This window comes from Arachis hypogaea, chromosome 17 (assembly GCF_003086295.3).
Source record: "Arachis hypogaea cultivar Tifrunner chromosome 17, arahy.Tifrunner.gnm2.J5K5, whole genome shotgun sequence".
NCBI classification, from domain to species: domain Eukaryota; kingdom Viridiplantae; phylum Streptophyta; class Magnoliopsida; order Fabales; family Fabaceae; genus Arachis; species Arachis hypogaea.
The window spans coordinates 44,355,455-44,373,206 of NC_092052.1; positions in this window are offsets into that span (position 1 = coordinate 44,355,455).

Genomic DNA, 17,752 nt, shown 5'->3' on the forward strand with positions numbered 1-17,752 from the left:
AAACTAACAAAAATCCCTTCGTGCAAACGTCTTGGTTGTCACAAGTTACAAACCCCTTTAAAATTGATAACCGAGTATTTAAACCTCGGGTCGTCTTCTCAAGGAATTGCAGGGAAGTATGTTCTTATTATTGGTTATGAGTTATGTAAATTGGGGGTTTTGGAGCTTGGGCAATGAGCACAGATATATTTAAATGACAAATAAAATAAATAATAACTGTAAAATAAACTTTTGGCAAGGTATGAGAAATTGGAAGTCCAACTTGGTTATCTCTCTCAACAATAATGAAAGTTGAATCTTAATTCCTCTTAGTTAACCTTTAAAGCAAAGGAAAGTCAAGAGACTAATTAGTTTGACCTTCGAATCCTATTTATTTCCTAAGAAAAAGTTGGGATTATTGAAGTTCAGTTCAATTAGCAAGATAGCGATTATCAATTATGCTGAGTTTGATAATGTTGAGTTATTGATTTCTTAACCAAGACCAAAAGGGGAAAATCTAAATTATCTATATAAATAAAAGAAAGCAATCATAAATCTGAAATACCTCAAATAATATTAATTAAGAAAATCATAACATGAATGTAGCATAAGCCAAATAGGCAACATAACTAATATAAACATCAAAGTATCTGAAAGTAAGAGATAAATATAAAGTAAAAGAACATTGAACCTGGGATTAAAAGTCACTCCTAAAACTAAGAGAAGACCTAAATCCTAATCCTAAGAGAGAGGAGAGAACCTCTCTCTCTAAAAACTACATCTAAATCATGAGAAGTGAATTATGAGAGCCTCCCCTATGAATGGATGCATTTCCCCACTTTATAGCCTCTAATCTGTGTTTTCTAGGCCGCAAACTGGGTCGAAAACAGCCCGAAAATCGTTGGAGAAGAATTCAAACACGCTGATTTCCGTCACTGCGACGCGGCCGCATGGATCACGCGGTGGCGTCGCCTAGCGTCAGGGAAACTATATCATATTATATATCAAATCAAAGCCCCGGACGTTAGCTTTCCAACGCAACTAGAACCGCGTCGTTTGGACCTCTGTAGCTAAAGTTATAGCCGTTTGAGTGCAGAGAGGTCAGGTTGGACAGCTTAGCAATTTCTCCAACTTCTTGCATTCCTTCCACTTTTGCATGCTTTCTTCCCATCCTCCAAGCCATTCTTGCCTTATAATATCTGAAAACACTTAACACACATATCAAGGCATCTAATAGTAATAAGAGAGGATTAATAATAAGCAAATATAAGATCAAAGAAGCATGTTTTCAATCATAGCACAAAATCAGGAAGGAAATATAAAACCATGCAAATAGTATGAATAAGTGGGTAAAGAGTAGATAAAAACCACTTAATTGAGCACAATATAAACCATAAAATAGTGGTTTATCAACCTCCCCACACTTAAACATTAGCATGTCCTCATGCTAAGCTCAAGAGAAGCTATAAAGAAATGAAGAGGAATGGTAGAATGTATGAAATGCAACCTATAAATGCAACTACATGCTAAATGCTTTTACTTACTTGGTTAAGAGTAAATAAGTTCTCCAAGAATAAATATGAAGTGGATTTCACTAATTCAAATCATAAAAATGAAGTACAAATAGACTTGCAAGAAGAAAATAGCTCATGAAAGCAGGGAACAAGGAATTGAGCATCGAACCCTCACTGGTAGTGTATACACTCTAATCACTCAAGTGTTTTTAGGTCCGATTCTCTCAATTCTCTATATCCTTGCTTTCTAAGGCTTGCTCTTCATCTAACAATCAACATAAATTTAATGCACAGATACACATATCAAGAGGTCTTTTAAGGGTTGTAATGGGGTTAGGGTCAAGGTAGGATTGTATTTGACCAAGTGGACTAAAATTTGAATGCTTAATTAACTTAAACTTTCCACCTAACTTTAGACAATCCATGTAATCACAATACAAATTCTAACTATCCATCAACCATGTTTTTCACATTATTCATGCATTCTAATTCTAAGTACCGTACATATGCATTGCTTTCACCACTTACTTTGGGGCATTTTGTCCCCTTTCTCTTATTTGCACTTTTTCTTTCCTTTTTCTCTCTTTTTTTTATATATATTTTTTCTTTTTCTTTTGTTTTTCTCAATGCATATGATTAATTTATTGAATTCATGAACATGTTCCAAACATTTCTTTCACATTTTTAGAAAATTCTAACATACTCAATTCTCAAACCAAATATTTCCAAACCCAATTTCCCACACTTAAATCATAAGCACTCTCACTAGTCTAAGCTAACCAAGGATTCAAATTAAGGACATTATTGTTTTTTGCTTAGAGTTAATGATGTGCTAAAGAAAAGAACAAAGGAGTATAATAGGCTCAAATTGGTTTGCAAGGAATAATGAATGGTTAAGGCCATATGGGTATGTAAGCTCAGTGAAACAAAGGCCTCAATCATATAAGTGCATGCATACATCAAATTATGGAAATATAGAATTAAGCAAGACAAAGATCACAATTTTAGAGAGAAAAATACACACATCAAAAATAAAATATTGGTTGAAAAATGCAACCAATTTAAATAGGCTCAAAATCTCACAGGTTTTGTGTGTTCGAGCTCTAAACCATGTTCCAGTATAATATTTCTTCAAACAAGTGTAACAAAAAATTTTATTCAAATTAGTGAAATGTTATAAAAAGTTTCTTGAAAAAGAAAATATTACTTTAACCAAGTGGTAAAATATGCAAAAATCAAACAAATATGCAATCAATCATGCAAATGCAACAATGAACAAACAAATAAAATAAAAATTTTTGGTGTTGAGTCAGGAAATAACTAACCCATGGAGATCGGTATCGACCTCCCCACACTTAAAGATTGCACCGTCCTCAGTGCATGCTGAGATGTGCAGGTGGACGGGTCTTCTCCAACTGATGCTTTTCTCCAAGAATTTTGCTGATGAACTTGTCTGTCTCCCCATGTAAAATGTCTTCCGGCTCCCTTCCGGGTGGCCATCCTGAAAGAAAAAGGGAAGAAGAGTAACCCAGAAATAGAGATAAGAAAATAAAAAAAAGTATGGGTTAATGCCAAATGATAAGGGTCTCATTTACATGGAAGCTTCAACATGTAAGTGAGAAAAGAATAGAAGCCATGGCATACCAATGGTGCAAAATTTTCAACAATGGGGAAAAGAGTGGGGGAGGAGAGATAATATAAATTCATATCAATGCAAAAGTAATACAAATATAAAAGATTGGCATTGATTTAAATAATATTACTCAATCAGAATTAAACAAGTCACTAAGCATCAAGAAAATACCAAAAAAGATGTAACAGTTGAATAAGAATATTTGAACACCAATAATAATTTTAGAAAAAATAAAAATATGCAATGAATGAAAGTATGCAAATAAATTAAATAAACTAGAATGGGAGTGAGAGAAAATAAGAAAGGAAGAAGAAAGAAAGAAGAAAAGATAAGAGAATAAGGATTCGGAGAAGAAAAGATAAGAAAATTGGCACTAATCTGGATAGGTTGTGCGACGCTGGCGACGCGGTCGGGTGGGTGACGCGGTCACGTGGTGCGCGATAAGGTTGGGTGACGCGGACGCGTGGGGCACGCGACCGCGTGACTCGATTTGTGCTAGTGGCGCGAGTGCAGCCTCGCGGTCACATAACTCTCTGTTCGAAACTCTTTTTGCCAAAATTCTGGGTGACGCGATCGCGTGGTTGACGCGGTCGCGTGAGTGGCCATCTTTTGAAAACGACGCGAACGCGTGGGGCACGCGTTCGGGTGGGAGGGCTTGGGCTTCCAGCACGAGTCCAGCCCAACTCCAGCACAACTTTCGGCCAAGCACCCTTTTTACGCCGATTTCAGGTCACGCGGCCGCGTGGGTGATGCGGTCGCGTGGGAGACCATTATTCCCATATGACGCGGTCGCGTGGAGTGATTTGTGCCATTGGCACAACTCCAGCGCTGCTCCTGCGAAACTCTCTGTTTATATTAATATTGTCTTCCATCTCCTTGCGATGCAGACGCGTCGCTGATGCAGTCGCGTCGCGTGATCGCTTTTTTTTTTTTAAGTCTGAAATAGATGCAGAATGCAGTGTTTAATATGAATGTGATGTAAAACTCCAGGTTCAATATAATAAAATAAAGTAAAATTTCAAAAAAAACTAAATAAAAATGAAAAAGGACGACCATACCATGGTGGGTTGTCTCCCACCTAGCACTTTTAGTTAAAGTCCTTAAGTTGGACATTTGGGGAATCCTTTGTTATGGTGGCTTGTGCTTGAACTCATCCAGGAATCTCTACCAGTGTTTGTGATTCCAGTAACCTCCGGGGTCCCAAACTAAGCATGTAAAACCCTTGAGCAGCTTCAAAAAGATTCTTAGGCTCCCGGGGTGTTAGATGTCAGAACAGATTCCAGGATCCCAAACTTTACTTTTACACCCGTTCTTGTCTCGATCTGCATTTTTCCAGCCGGGTGAAAGGTGATATGAATTTTCACTGCAGCGACCAAACAGCTCCCTAGACCTATTCTGTTGAGCTTTATACCAACCTTTGCGTTTAAACTTAAAGCTTCCAACCATGATGAACCTTGCAGGACAATTCTTACCACTGGCCATCTTCCTCTTACTCTTAATGTCACAAAGAGCTCTAAGTTGACCATCCATCTCCAGTAGCCCATATTCAAGTGGGATTAGAAAGCTATGGGATATGAATTTTACCCACTTGAATGTTGTGAAGGATTATGGCAACTTGGGGGGAGGTATTTTCAATGAAATTGCAAGCTCCACTCCCTTGTGCTCTTCTCTGATAATTACCACTTCTTTGCAAGCTTCTTCAATTTCAACCTCTTCCTCTTGGTAGCTCTCTTTCAATTCAATCTCCACTTCATTGCTTTCCAAGGGCATGGGAGGTTGTGCTTCTTCTTCTTGAATCTCCATCTCTTGATCAACCTCTTCCAAGTCTTCAACTATGATATGCTTTGGAGGTTGTACACCCTCCTCAGCATCAATTTCAACCGTCTCGAAAGGAGGCTCTATGACTGGACTTTCCCATGGAGGTTCTGCATCTCCTAAGTCTTCAACCACTTCTTCTTCTTCTTGAACAATGACAGCTTCTTCTACTTGTTCTAGTACGAATTCATTCTCTGTCTTGTCCACTGGGTTTTCTGGTATCTCCTTCATGCTATGCTCTTCACTAGACTGTCCACATGGGGCTGTGGCTGATCCTTGTGTATTTAAGCGTCTAGAAGCCCATTGAAGTAATACTTTCCCCAGTTGTTGAATGGTTGCCTGAAATTTAATTACTGTTTCCCTTAGGTGATCCTCTGCTTCTCGGGTTGCCGGACTTGGACATGATACAAAAGAAAGTGGTGGTGGTTGGGAGTGATTGGATTGGAATTGGGGTGGTTCTATATATGGTTCATATGGCTCATAAGGTGGTTGGTATGGTGGTTGATGGTTAGGGTCATATGGAGGTGAATGGCAGGAAGGGGCTTGTGAGTTTGGTGGTCCAAAGTTGTGTTGAGGAAAGGGTTCATGGGCATATGGTGGTGGTTGTTGATAGTCCATTGGAGGTGGTTGTTGCCATGAGGGTTGATCAAATCCTTGTGGCTCCTCCCATCTTTGATTGTTCCAACCTTGATGCCTGTTCTCATTGTAATTTCTTCTTCCTGCAACATTATTGTAACCAGACTCATAGCCAAAGGGGTGAGAGTTCATAGTAACAAATAAAAAATTAAAAACAAAAAAAAAATAAAAAATTAATTTAAATCAAAAGGTTATTTAAATTTTGAAATTGAAAATTAAATTTTGAAAATTTTTAAATTTGAATTTTGAAATTTGATTTTTGAAATAAGATAAGATAAGATAAAAATTAAAAAAAAATTAATTAAAAATATTTTTGAATTTAATGAGGAAAGAGAAAAACAATAAAATGACACCAAATTTCAAATTTTCAGATCAAAACGAAGAAAACAACTAAGAACAACTTGAAGATCAAGATGAACACTAAGAACAAATTTTTGAAATTTTTTTTATAACTAAATAAAAACAAATAACCTCTTAATTTATGGAAAAGCAAAAATAAAAACAAAAATAAAAAAAATAAACAAGCAAAAATCAAAAAAGTATTTACAATAACCAATAATAAGGCACACGTTTGCAATTCCCCGGCAACGGTGCCATTTTGACGTTAGGATTTTTGCCAGTAAAGAAGTTCATAAAAATAGTCGCGTTGTAGATATAGTCTCTAAACTAACAAAAATCCCTTCGTGCAAACGTCTTGGTTGTCACAAGTAACAAACCCCTTTAAAATTGATAACCGAGTATTTAAACCTCGGGTCGTCTTCTCAAAGAATTGCAGGGAAGTATGTTCTTATTATTGGTTATGAGTTATGTAAATTGGGGGTTTTGGAGCTTGGGCAATGAGCACAGATATATTTAAATGACAAATAAAATAAATAATAACTGTAAAATAAACTTTTGGCAAGGTATGAGAAATTGGAAGTCCAACTTGGTTATCTCTCTCAACAATAATGAAAGTTGAATCTTAATTCCTCTTAGTTAACCTTTAAAGCAAAGGAAAGTCAAGAGACTAATTAGTTTGACCTTCGAATCCTATTTATTTCCTAAGAAAAAGTTGGGATTATTGAAGTTCAGTTCAATTAGCAAGATAGCGATTATCAATTATGATGAGTTTGATAATGTTGAGTTACTGATTTCTTAACCAAGACCAAAAGGGGAAAATCTAAATTATCTATATAAATAAAAGAAAGCAATCATAAATCTGAAATACCTCAAATAATATTAATTAAGAAAATCATAACATGAATGTAGCATAAGTCAAATAGGCAACATAACTAATATAAGCATCAAAGTATCTGAAAGTAAGAGATAAATATAAAGTAAAAGAACATTGAACCTGGGATTGAAAGTCACTCCTAAAACTAAGAGAAGTCTTAAATCCTAATCCTAAGAGAGAGGAGAGAACATCTCTCTCTAAAAACTATATCTAAATCATGAGAAGTGAATTATGAGAGCCTCTCCTATGAATGGATGCATTTCCCCACTTTTTCTGGGCCGCAAACTGGGTCGAAAACAGCCCGAAAATCACTGGAGAAGAATTCAAACACGCTGATTTCCGTCACTGCGACGCAGCCGCATGGATCACGCAGTGGCATCACCTAGCGTCAGAGAAACTATATCATATTATATATCAAATCAAAGCCCCGGACGTTATCTTTCCAACGCAACTGGAACCGCGTCATTTGGACCTCTGTAGCTAAAGTTATAGTCGTTTGAGTGCAGAGAGGTCAGGCTGGACAGCTTAGCAATTTCTCTAACTTCTTGCATTCCTTCCATTTTTGCATGCTTTCTTCCCATCCTCCAAGCCATTCCTGCCTTATAATATCTGAAAACACTTAACACACATATCAAGGCATCTAATGGTAATAAGAGAGGATTAATAATAAGCAAATATAAGATCAAAGAAGCATGTTTCAATCATAGCACAAAATCAGGAAGGAAATATAAAACCATGCAAATAGTATGAATAAGTGGGTAAAGAGTAGATAAAAACCACTCAATTGAGCACAAGATAAACCATAAAATAGTGGTTTATCAATGACCTTTGAGAAGGCTCTGTGTGACCTGGGGTCAGGAATAAACTTAATGCCACTCTCTGTAATGGAGAAACTTGGGATCTTTGAGGTGCAAGCTACTAGAATCTCATTAGAGATGGCAGACAACTCAAGAAAACAGGCTTATGGACAAGTAGAGGACGTGTTAGTAAAGGTTGAAGGCCTTTACATCCCTGCTGGTTTTATAATCCTAGACACTGGGAAGGAAGAGGATGAATCCATCATCCTTGGAAGACTCTTCCTAACCACAGCAAGAGCTGTGATTGATGTGGACAGAGGAGAATTGGTCCTTCAACTGAATGAGGACAACCTTGTGTTTAAGACTCAAGGATCTCCTTCTGTAACCATGGAGAGGAAGCATGAAAAGCTTCTCTCACGGCAGAGTCAACCAAATCCCCCACAGTCAAACTCTAAGTTTGGTGTTGGGAGGTCCCAACAATGCTCTGAACATCTGTGAGGCTCCATGAGAGCTCACTGTCAAGCTATTGACATTAAAGAAGCGCTTGTTGGGAGGCAACCCAATGTTATTTAATTATATCTATTTTATTTTCCTTGTGTTATTTTGTGTTTTATTAGGTTAATGATCATGTGGAGTCACAAAAACTACTGAAAAATCAAAAATAGAATGAAAAACAGCACACCCTGGAGGAGAGCAGTCTGACATTTAAACGCCAGAAACAAGCATCTGTCTGGCGTTTAACGCCAGAAACAAGTACCAAGCTGGCGTTTAACGCCAAAAACAAGCATCTACCTGGCGTTAAACACCATAAACAGTCTACATTTGGGCGTTTAACGCCAGAAACAAGCAGTAGTCTGGCGTTAAACGCCAGGATTGCACAGCAAGGGCGTTTTACACGCCTAATTGGAGCAGGGATATTAAGTCCTTGACCCCACTTGATCTGTGGACCCCACAGGATCCCCACCACTTCTTCTCTCCTCTTCACTCCTTTTCATAATTCTCTTCCCCAAATACCCTTCACCAATCACCTCAATCACTCTTTCCCATCACCTCTTCACCACTCACATCTATCATCTCTTCCCCATAAACCCCACCTACCTTCAAAATTCAAACTATTTTCCTTCCCAAACCCAACCCTAATGGCCGAACCCTAACTCCCATCCCACCCCTATATAAACCCTTCTTTCCTTCTTCATTTTCACACAACACAACCCTTTCTTCTTCCCTTGGCCGAATACACACCCCTCTCCCTCTCCTCCATTCTTCTTCTTCTTCTACTACTTTCTTTCTTCTTTTGCTCGGGGACAAGCAAACATTTTAAGTTTGGTGTGGTAAAAGCATAGCTTTTTATTTTTCCATAACCATATATGGCACCTAAGGCCAGAGAAACCTCTAGAAAGAGGAAAGGGAAGGCAATTGCTTTCACCTCTGAGTCATGGGAGATGGAGAGATTCATCTCAAAGGTCCATCAAGACCACTTCTATGAAGTTGTGGCCAAGAAGAAAGTGATCCCTGAGGTTCCTTTCAAGCTCAAAAAGAATGAGTATCCAGAGATCCGACATGAGATTCGAAGAAGAGGTTGGGAAGTTCTCACCAACCCCATTTAACAAGTCGGGATCTTAATGGTTCAAGAGTTCTATGCAAACACATGGATCACTAGGAACCATGATCAAAGTGTGAACCCGAATCCGAAGCATTGGCTTACCATGGTTCGGGGGAAATACTTAGATTTCAGTCCGGAAAATGTAAGGCTGGTGTTCAACTTGCCAATGATGGAAGAGAATGCACGCCCCTACACAAGAAGGGTCAACTTTGATCAAAGGTTGGACCAAGTCCTCATAGGCATATGTGAGGAAGGAGCTCAATGGAAAATTGACTCAAGAGGCAAGCCGGTTCATCTAAGAAGGCATGACCTCAAACCAGTGGCTAGGGGATGGCTAGAGTTCATTCAACGCTCAATCATTCCTACTAGTAACCGGTCTGAAGTTACTATAGACCAGGCCATCATGATCCATAGTATCATGATTGGGGAGGAAGTAGAAGTTCATGAGATTATACCTCAAGAACTCTACAAGGTAGCTGACAAGTCCTCTTCTTGGGCAAGGTTAGCCTTTCCTCACCTCATATTCCACCCCTGTAATTCGGCTGGAATTGACATAGAGGGAGACATCCTCATTGAAGAGGACAAGCCCATCACTAATAAAAGGATGGAACAAATAAGAGATCATGGACCTCAACAAGAGCATGAGAAAATTCCCCACCATGAAATCCCTGAGATGCCTCAAGGGATGCACTTTCCTCCACAAAACTATTGGGAGCAAATCAACACCTCCCTAGGAGAATTAAGTTCCAACATGGGACAACTAAGGGTGGAACACCAAGAGCACTCTATCATTCTCCATGAGATTAGAGAAGATCAAAGAGCTATGAGGGAGGAGCAGTAAAGACAAGGAAGAGACATAGAGGAGCTCAAAAGCACCATTGGTTCTTCAAGAAGAGGAAGACGCCACCCTCACTAAGGTGGACTCATTCCTTAATCTCCTTGTCTATTTATTTTACTATTTTTTGATTTTTGAGCTTTATGTTTTATTTATGTTTGTGTCTTTACTATATGATCACTAGTGTCTAAGTGTCTATGCCTTAAAGTTATGAATGTCCTATGAATCCATCACCTTTCTTAAATGAAAAATGTTCTAAAAACAAAAGAACAAGAAGTACATGTTTTCAAATTCATCCTTGAAATTAGTTTAATTATTTTGATGTGGTGACAATACTTTTTGTTTTCTAAATGAATGCTTGAACAGTGCATATGTCTTTTGATATTGTTGTTCATGAATGTTAAATATGTTGGCTCTTGAAAGAATGATGGAAAGGAGAAATGTTATTTGATAATCTGAAAAATCATAAAAATGATTCTTGAAGCAAGAAAAAGCAATGAATACAAAAGCTTGCAGAAAAAAAAAAAGAGAAAAAATAGCGAAAAAAAAAGAAAGAAAAAGAAAAATGCAAGCAAAAAAAGCCAAAAGCTCTTTAAACCAAAAGGCAAGAGCAAAAGCCAATAGCCCTTAAAACCAAAAGGCAAGGGTAATAAAAAGGATCCAAGGCTTTGAGCATCAGTGGATAAGAGCCTAAAGGAATAAAATCCTGGCCTAAGCGGCTAAACCAAGCTGTCCCTAACCATGTGCTTGTGGCGTGAAGGTGTCAAGTGAAAACTTGAGACTGAGTGGTTAAAGTCGAGGTCCAAAGCAAAAATAGAGTGTGCTTAAGAACCCTGGACACCTCTAATTGGGGACTTTAGCAAAGCTGAGTCACAATCTGAAAAGGTTCACCCAGTTATGTGTCTGTGGAATTTATGTATCCGGTGGTAATACTGGAAAATAAAGTGCTTAGGGCCACGGCCAAGACTCATAAAGTAGCTGTGTTCAAGAATCAACATACTGTACTAGGAGAATCAATAATACTATCTAAATTCTGAGTTCCTATAGATGCCAATCATTCTGAACTTCAATGGATAAAGTGAGATGCCAAAACTATTCAAGAGGCAAAAAGCTACTAGTCCCGCTCATCTGATTGGAGCTAAATTTCATTGATATTTTAGAGTTTATAGTATATTCTCTTCTTTTTATCCTATTTGATTTTTAGTTGCTTGGGGACAAGCAACAATTTAAGTTTGGTGTTGTGATGAGCGGATAATTTATACGCTTTTTGGCATTGTTTTTACATAGTTTTCAGTATGATTTAGTTAGTTTTTAGTATATTTTTATTAGTTTTTAAATAAAAATCATATTTCTGGACTTTACTATGAGTTTGTGTGTTTTTCTGTGATTTCAGGTAATTTCTGGCTGAAATTGAGGGACTTGAGCAAAAATCAGATTCAGAGGTTGAAGAAGGACTGCAGATGCTGTTGGATTCTGACCTCCCTACACTCAAAGTGGATTTTCTGGAGCTACAGAACTCCAAATGGCACGCTCTCAATTGCGTTGGAAAGTAGACATCCAAGGCTTTCCCGCAATATATAATAATCTATACTTTGCCCGAGTTTAGACGACGCAAACTAGCGTTCAACACCAGTTCCATGCTGCATTCTGGAGTTAAACGCCAGAAACAGGTTGCAAAGTGGAGTTAAACGCCAGAAACAGGTTACAAACTGGTGTTCAACTCCAAGAGAAGCCTCTACACGTGTAAAGCTCAATGCTCAGCCCAAGTACACACCAAGTGGGCCCTAGAAGTGGATTTCTGCATCATTTACTTATTTCTGTAAACCCTAGTAACTAGTTTAGTATAAATAGGACTTTTTACTATTGTATTTACATCTTTTGATCATGTTTTGATGATTGAACCCTCCTTAGGAGGCTAGCCATTCGGCCATTCCTAGACCTTGTTCTTATGTATTTTCAACGGTAGAGTTTCTACACACCATAGATTAAGGTGTGGAGCTCTGCTGTTCCTCATGAATTAATACAAAGTACTATTATTTCTCTTTAATTCAAGCTTATTCTGATTCTAAGATATTCATTCGCACCTCAATATGAATGTGATGATCGTGACAGTCATCATCATTCCCAACCTATGAACGCATGCCTGACAACTACTTCCGTTCTACCTTAGATTGAATGAGTATCTCTGGGATTCCTTAATCAGAGTCCTCGTGGTATAAGTTAGAATCCATGGATTATGGCCATTCTTGAGATTCGGAAAGTCTAAACCTTGTCTGTGGTATTCCGAGTATGATCTGGGAAGGTATGGCTGCGACGAGCTTCAAACTCGCGAGTGCTGGGCGTAGTGACAGACGCAAAATGATCAATGGATCCTATTCCAGTATGATCGAGAACCGACAGATGATTAGCCATGCAGTGACAGCGCATTGGACCATTTTCACTGAGAGGATAGGATGTAGCCATTGACAACGGTGATGCCTAACATACAGCTTGCCATAGAAAGGAGTATGAATGATTGGATGAAGACAATAGGAAAGCAGAGGTTCAGGAGGAATGAACGCATCTCTATACGCTTATCTGAAATTCTCACCAATGAATTACATAAGTATCACTATCTTTATTTTACGTTTTATTTATATTTTAATTATCAATTCACCATAATCAATTAAATCTGCCTGACTGAGATTTACAAGATGACCATAGCTTGCTTCAAGCCGACAATCTCCGTGGGATCGACCCTTACTCACGTAAGGTTTATTACTTGGACGACCCAGTACACTTGCTGGTTAGTTGTGCGAAGTTGTGATAAAGAACTAAGATTATGAACGTGCGTATTAAGTTTTCAGCGCCGTTACCAAGAAATGAACCGTCACGATTTCTGCGCACCATACACCACTAGATTTATTAATAATCATGAATAATTTATTAAATTCATTACTAAAATTTAGTGTTACTAAATTTTAATTCATTACCAAAATTACACTAAATTAAAATATTCAGTTTTCATTGTTCATGGTACTATGACAATAATAATAATAATAATATATCCTAATTATCAATTTCAATAATTATTCTATCTAACCAATTTTAACATGTCCACTCTCAACATAATAAACAAACAAGCATTCTTAACTAACTATTCCAATTTAATCTAATAACACACAACAACATGTCATTAATCCTTAATAAATTCACTTTTAACAAATATTATATTTAAACAATTTTAAAGTTTTCTTTCCTTTTCACTTCTAACATATCTATAACTATAATTTTACCATTCTATCACTACAAGAAACATCGTTAAAATCGACGGCCAAATCGACTGCTAAGTCGACGGCAAAATGGACGGCGTGGATGGTCGCTATAAAGTTTGTCGATTTTTTAAAATTCTAATAAAATCGACGGCTCACGTAGCCGTCAATAATAATTTATAAAATCGACAGCTTTTTCATCTATAATATGAGTTTGGAAATTTTTCCTTCTTACTAAAATCGACAATGTTGCCGTCGATATTATTATTTAAAATCGACGTCATCTTTGTCGATATTTGATTTAATAAAATCGACAACTTTGCCGTCGATATTATTATATAAAATTGACGTTATTTTTGTCGATATTTGATTCAATAAAATCGACACAATTGCCGTCGATTTAATTATTTAGATACCGCCAGCTACTTCGTCTATATTTTGTCTATTTTAAATTTAAAAAGCGACAACGTTGTCGTCGATTTTAATAGCCATATTTTTTAATTATTTTTTTATTTGAAAAATAGTAAGCAATTAATGCAAATAAACTTTTAAATATAGAAATAAAATTTATACAGAATATTAGATAATAAGACAAATAAACTTTTAAATATAAAAATAAAATTTATACTAAATATTAGATAATAAGTTTACAAACTTATCAAAATAATAAATAATCTTCTAACATAAAAACTCAAGACAAGATAAATAACTAAACTTAGACTTATATTTGTTTAAATTGCAATCCACCAATAATACAAAATATTCAAACTAAAATAAATAACCTACTCATACTCGTCTAAATAATCATCCGAATAATCAAGATCATCAGAATCATCTTCCCTTTGAGAATTCTATGGTTGTCCTAGTCGCTGCAAAATAGGTGGGAGTTAAAAATTGAGCTAACTCTTAGGATAAAATTAAAATATATTCAAATATTAAGAATAAATAATTGATACAAATTAAATAGTAAGAATAACTTTTAACTTTTTTCTAATTATAACACTTAATAATTTAGTCTAATTTATTCCCAAAATTTTAAAAAAATACAAGTGTTGAACACTGCACATTGACCAACTCTATATGAGCTTGATTCTAGATCATGATATAATATTATCTCATATGTTGACATAATTAAATTGAATTTTATAATAAGAAAAGTCAATGTAGTCATAGTTAATCAGTTTGAATTAAAACGTATTATAGGAATTAGGCAGCAATCTTCAGAATTTTTCATGTTGATTGAGAAATGTTGACTTTCTAGCTTTAAGCTCATTCATATTATATCCTAGTTCATATGAATGTGAATTCATTGTCTCTGTCTTTTTAATCAATTCGAAAGTATTGCAACATTGATGATCATCATCTTATGGTTACAAATGAAAGAGAGGAAAGTATTACAATATTTTTAAATGTACGAACAAGTGAATCATGAACTGACAATTTTCTATTGATGCAAAAAGTGCTTACCTGATATTACAAACATTCCCTCTGGACTGAAAGAAGCTTCTAACATGGAGTTGCACGAGACAGGTGTGACATTATATGTTGATAACTATATACATATGACAGAAGAACAGTCACACAGAAATCCTATCAAAGCATATATAAATAAAACATAAGTAGAAGTGAACTGAGTTTAAGTAACAAAAATACTAACAAGTGTGCCACGAAATGAATCAAGAACATGAATATGCCCATCTGCAGTTGTTAAAAGCATGAGTCTTCCATCGTTACTAAATTTCACTGTATTTGCATCAGAAATATCTCCCCCAACAGAAAAGATCTCAAAGGGACCCTATAGAGTGAATTTTACCATACGAGATTATTAGAGTATATCACAATTAATATTCCAAATTATAAATCCAATGTAAGAACCAAGTTTTATAAGTATTCTTGTGCAAAATTTGATTACCTTTTCATACTTACGAGCATCAAACATTCTTATGTATCCTCCAAAGGAAATTGCAAAAACAAGCCCTTGATCATCATATGAAATAGCAGGCCTTCCTTGTACACGTAAAAGTCCCTATTTTGTTTATAAAGTAAGTAAGAATCCCCTAAAAGAGTTACATGTATTAGATACAAGAAGATATACAGGATATAAACAAGCAGAGATGCAAATGCCATACCTGGCACTTCTCAGCCCTTTGATCCCATAGTAAAACAGTTCGATCAAGAGATCTAGAAATAAAGCACTCCTTCTGGGAGCACAAGCTAAGTAAGATAACCCTGGAAAAAGAACAAGTATGCATTTTGTTATATGAAAAAATGGATAGTACATGAGCACTATATCATATAGTTTGAAATAACAAACCTGTCATGATGGCCTTTGAAATATCTCAAATACTTGTTATCATGTAACGATAGAAGCCGCAGAGATTCTGGTTCAACTAATCATATTAGTAACTGGAACTGGAACAAGCATTTCACAGAGTCAGACCAAGCCAATTACTATAGATCCAACAACCAAGATGTTCTTTCTTATTGGTAACCAAGGAGATATAGAGGGATAGAGGGATAGAGCTAGATAAAAACAAGGAGATATTAAATCAGTGCATTGGTAACTAAAAACAAAAGAGATATATTATATCATTAAATGAAGCTAACACACTCAACTCACCTCTACTCTGAAGGCACGCTCCCCTTGCTTACCTTCTCTGCGTAGCAACTTGATTGCTGCCAAAGTACCATCACTTAGGACTCCTCTGTACATCAAACCAAACCCTCCATTACCAATGTCATTTGTTTCACTGAATTCATTTGTGGCCACTTCTATCTTCTTGTATGTGAAAACTTGTACTCCTTTGAATTCAGGTGCTGCTGGTGACCTACCATCAGACCAAGGGAATGCAAATTCATGTGATGATTTGCATAAGCAGTTAATTCATGCCTAGAAACACATAATTACCATGCAAATGTATTGAGTGTTTGCAATTTACCTGGACTAGAACTAATGCTCAACTTTGCTGAAGCAATGAATCTGCTGATTGTGTCATGAAGCCCTCTTGGATTCTTATCCTTGCAGGCTCCATTCTTATTGGAAGACTTTGTCGACGAAACAAGAATAGGACAAAAAATGGTGAGAAGTACGGTAACTGTAGTGTGTAACAACCCAGTGTTTCGAGTACGAGAGATATTTTCTGAAGGCACGGATTTCTCCGGCAGATCAGTAAAGGGAACACCTCTGATATATCATCAAGCATCTCAATCCTCATTGTCATTATGTCATCCTTAAGCTAGAACCTCTTCTGAGGCAAGCTCGATAACGCAATCACGAAGAACCTAGTTTTTGAACCGTACCGGATAGGAGTTTTAATTCTGATTTTCGTAAGTAGTCTCAGTTTGAAGAACCAGACTCGATTCATGAGAGAAGAGAGATAATAGTATAATATTAATATTATATTAGTATTAGAAGATGCTTGAATGATATTATAAGGTTACCTGGTCAGTTTTAGTTAAAAACAGGAAATCGGTTTAATTGGGTTCACAGTTTACTGGTGCAGCTTAGCACCAGCACTCTCTGATGACTTTAGCAATGCTAAGGCCTCATCATACATGTTCTATTCTCATAATAAATATGTTACTAGTGTCATTTATGCTAGTAGCTCAGAAAATAATTTTTAGAGATGTTTTTACAAGTGTTTCGATACATATAGTTTTAGTAGTTATACACCTGAGATATTTTAATATTATTTTAATCCACCTCCAAGCCAACCAATCACAACTCACCTTACACCCCCCAAGACACTCCAAGTCTGGTCATTTACTCACTTTGGCCAAAAATGAGAAGAGAGAAAAGAGAGAAACTTTCATGACACTTAAATCTTCAAAGCTTGATTTCTTCTGAACTAAAACTCAAATCAAAACTCCGATTTCACCAAAATGGTCCTCTCTTCTTCCTCTACATAACCATATAACATATCAAGGCTGGAAATAAGGTGAGATGGCTGTCTCCCTCCCTCTTTAATTCGGTTTTCAAGGAAATATGCTTAAACAAGTGTTTTCTTGATGTTCTTCCTTAGATCTCTTGCTTAGCTTGACTTGTGAGCCAAAGATCTTTGATTTCTTGCACGTTTAAAGTGAGGATAACCTTCCTAAGATGCTTCTGAAGTTCGTTTAGTTGATGGTTTAGATTTTTAAAGTTGTTCTTGATGTGTTTTAGGAGGAAAAAGTGCTTTAAGAACACTTCAAAGAGTAACCGAATTTAGAGCAGCAAATCAAGGTAGAGTTTGACGAATTTAATCTTGATTGATTGTGTTTGAGTTGTGTGATTATGATATGGTTTGGTTGTGCTTGAATTTGATTGTTTATATGAGTAATTCTTGTTGAAATTTTGGTGAAAATTTGATGAAATTTGATGAAATTCAACCTATGAACTTGTGTTCTTGTGGCTGCTGGAAAAACGAACCCTAATCCTTAAATTGGGGTTCAATTTGTGTTGAAATCATGTGGAAAAGATAGGGTTTTAGTGGCTGG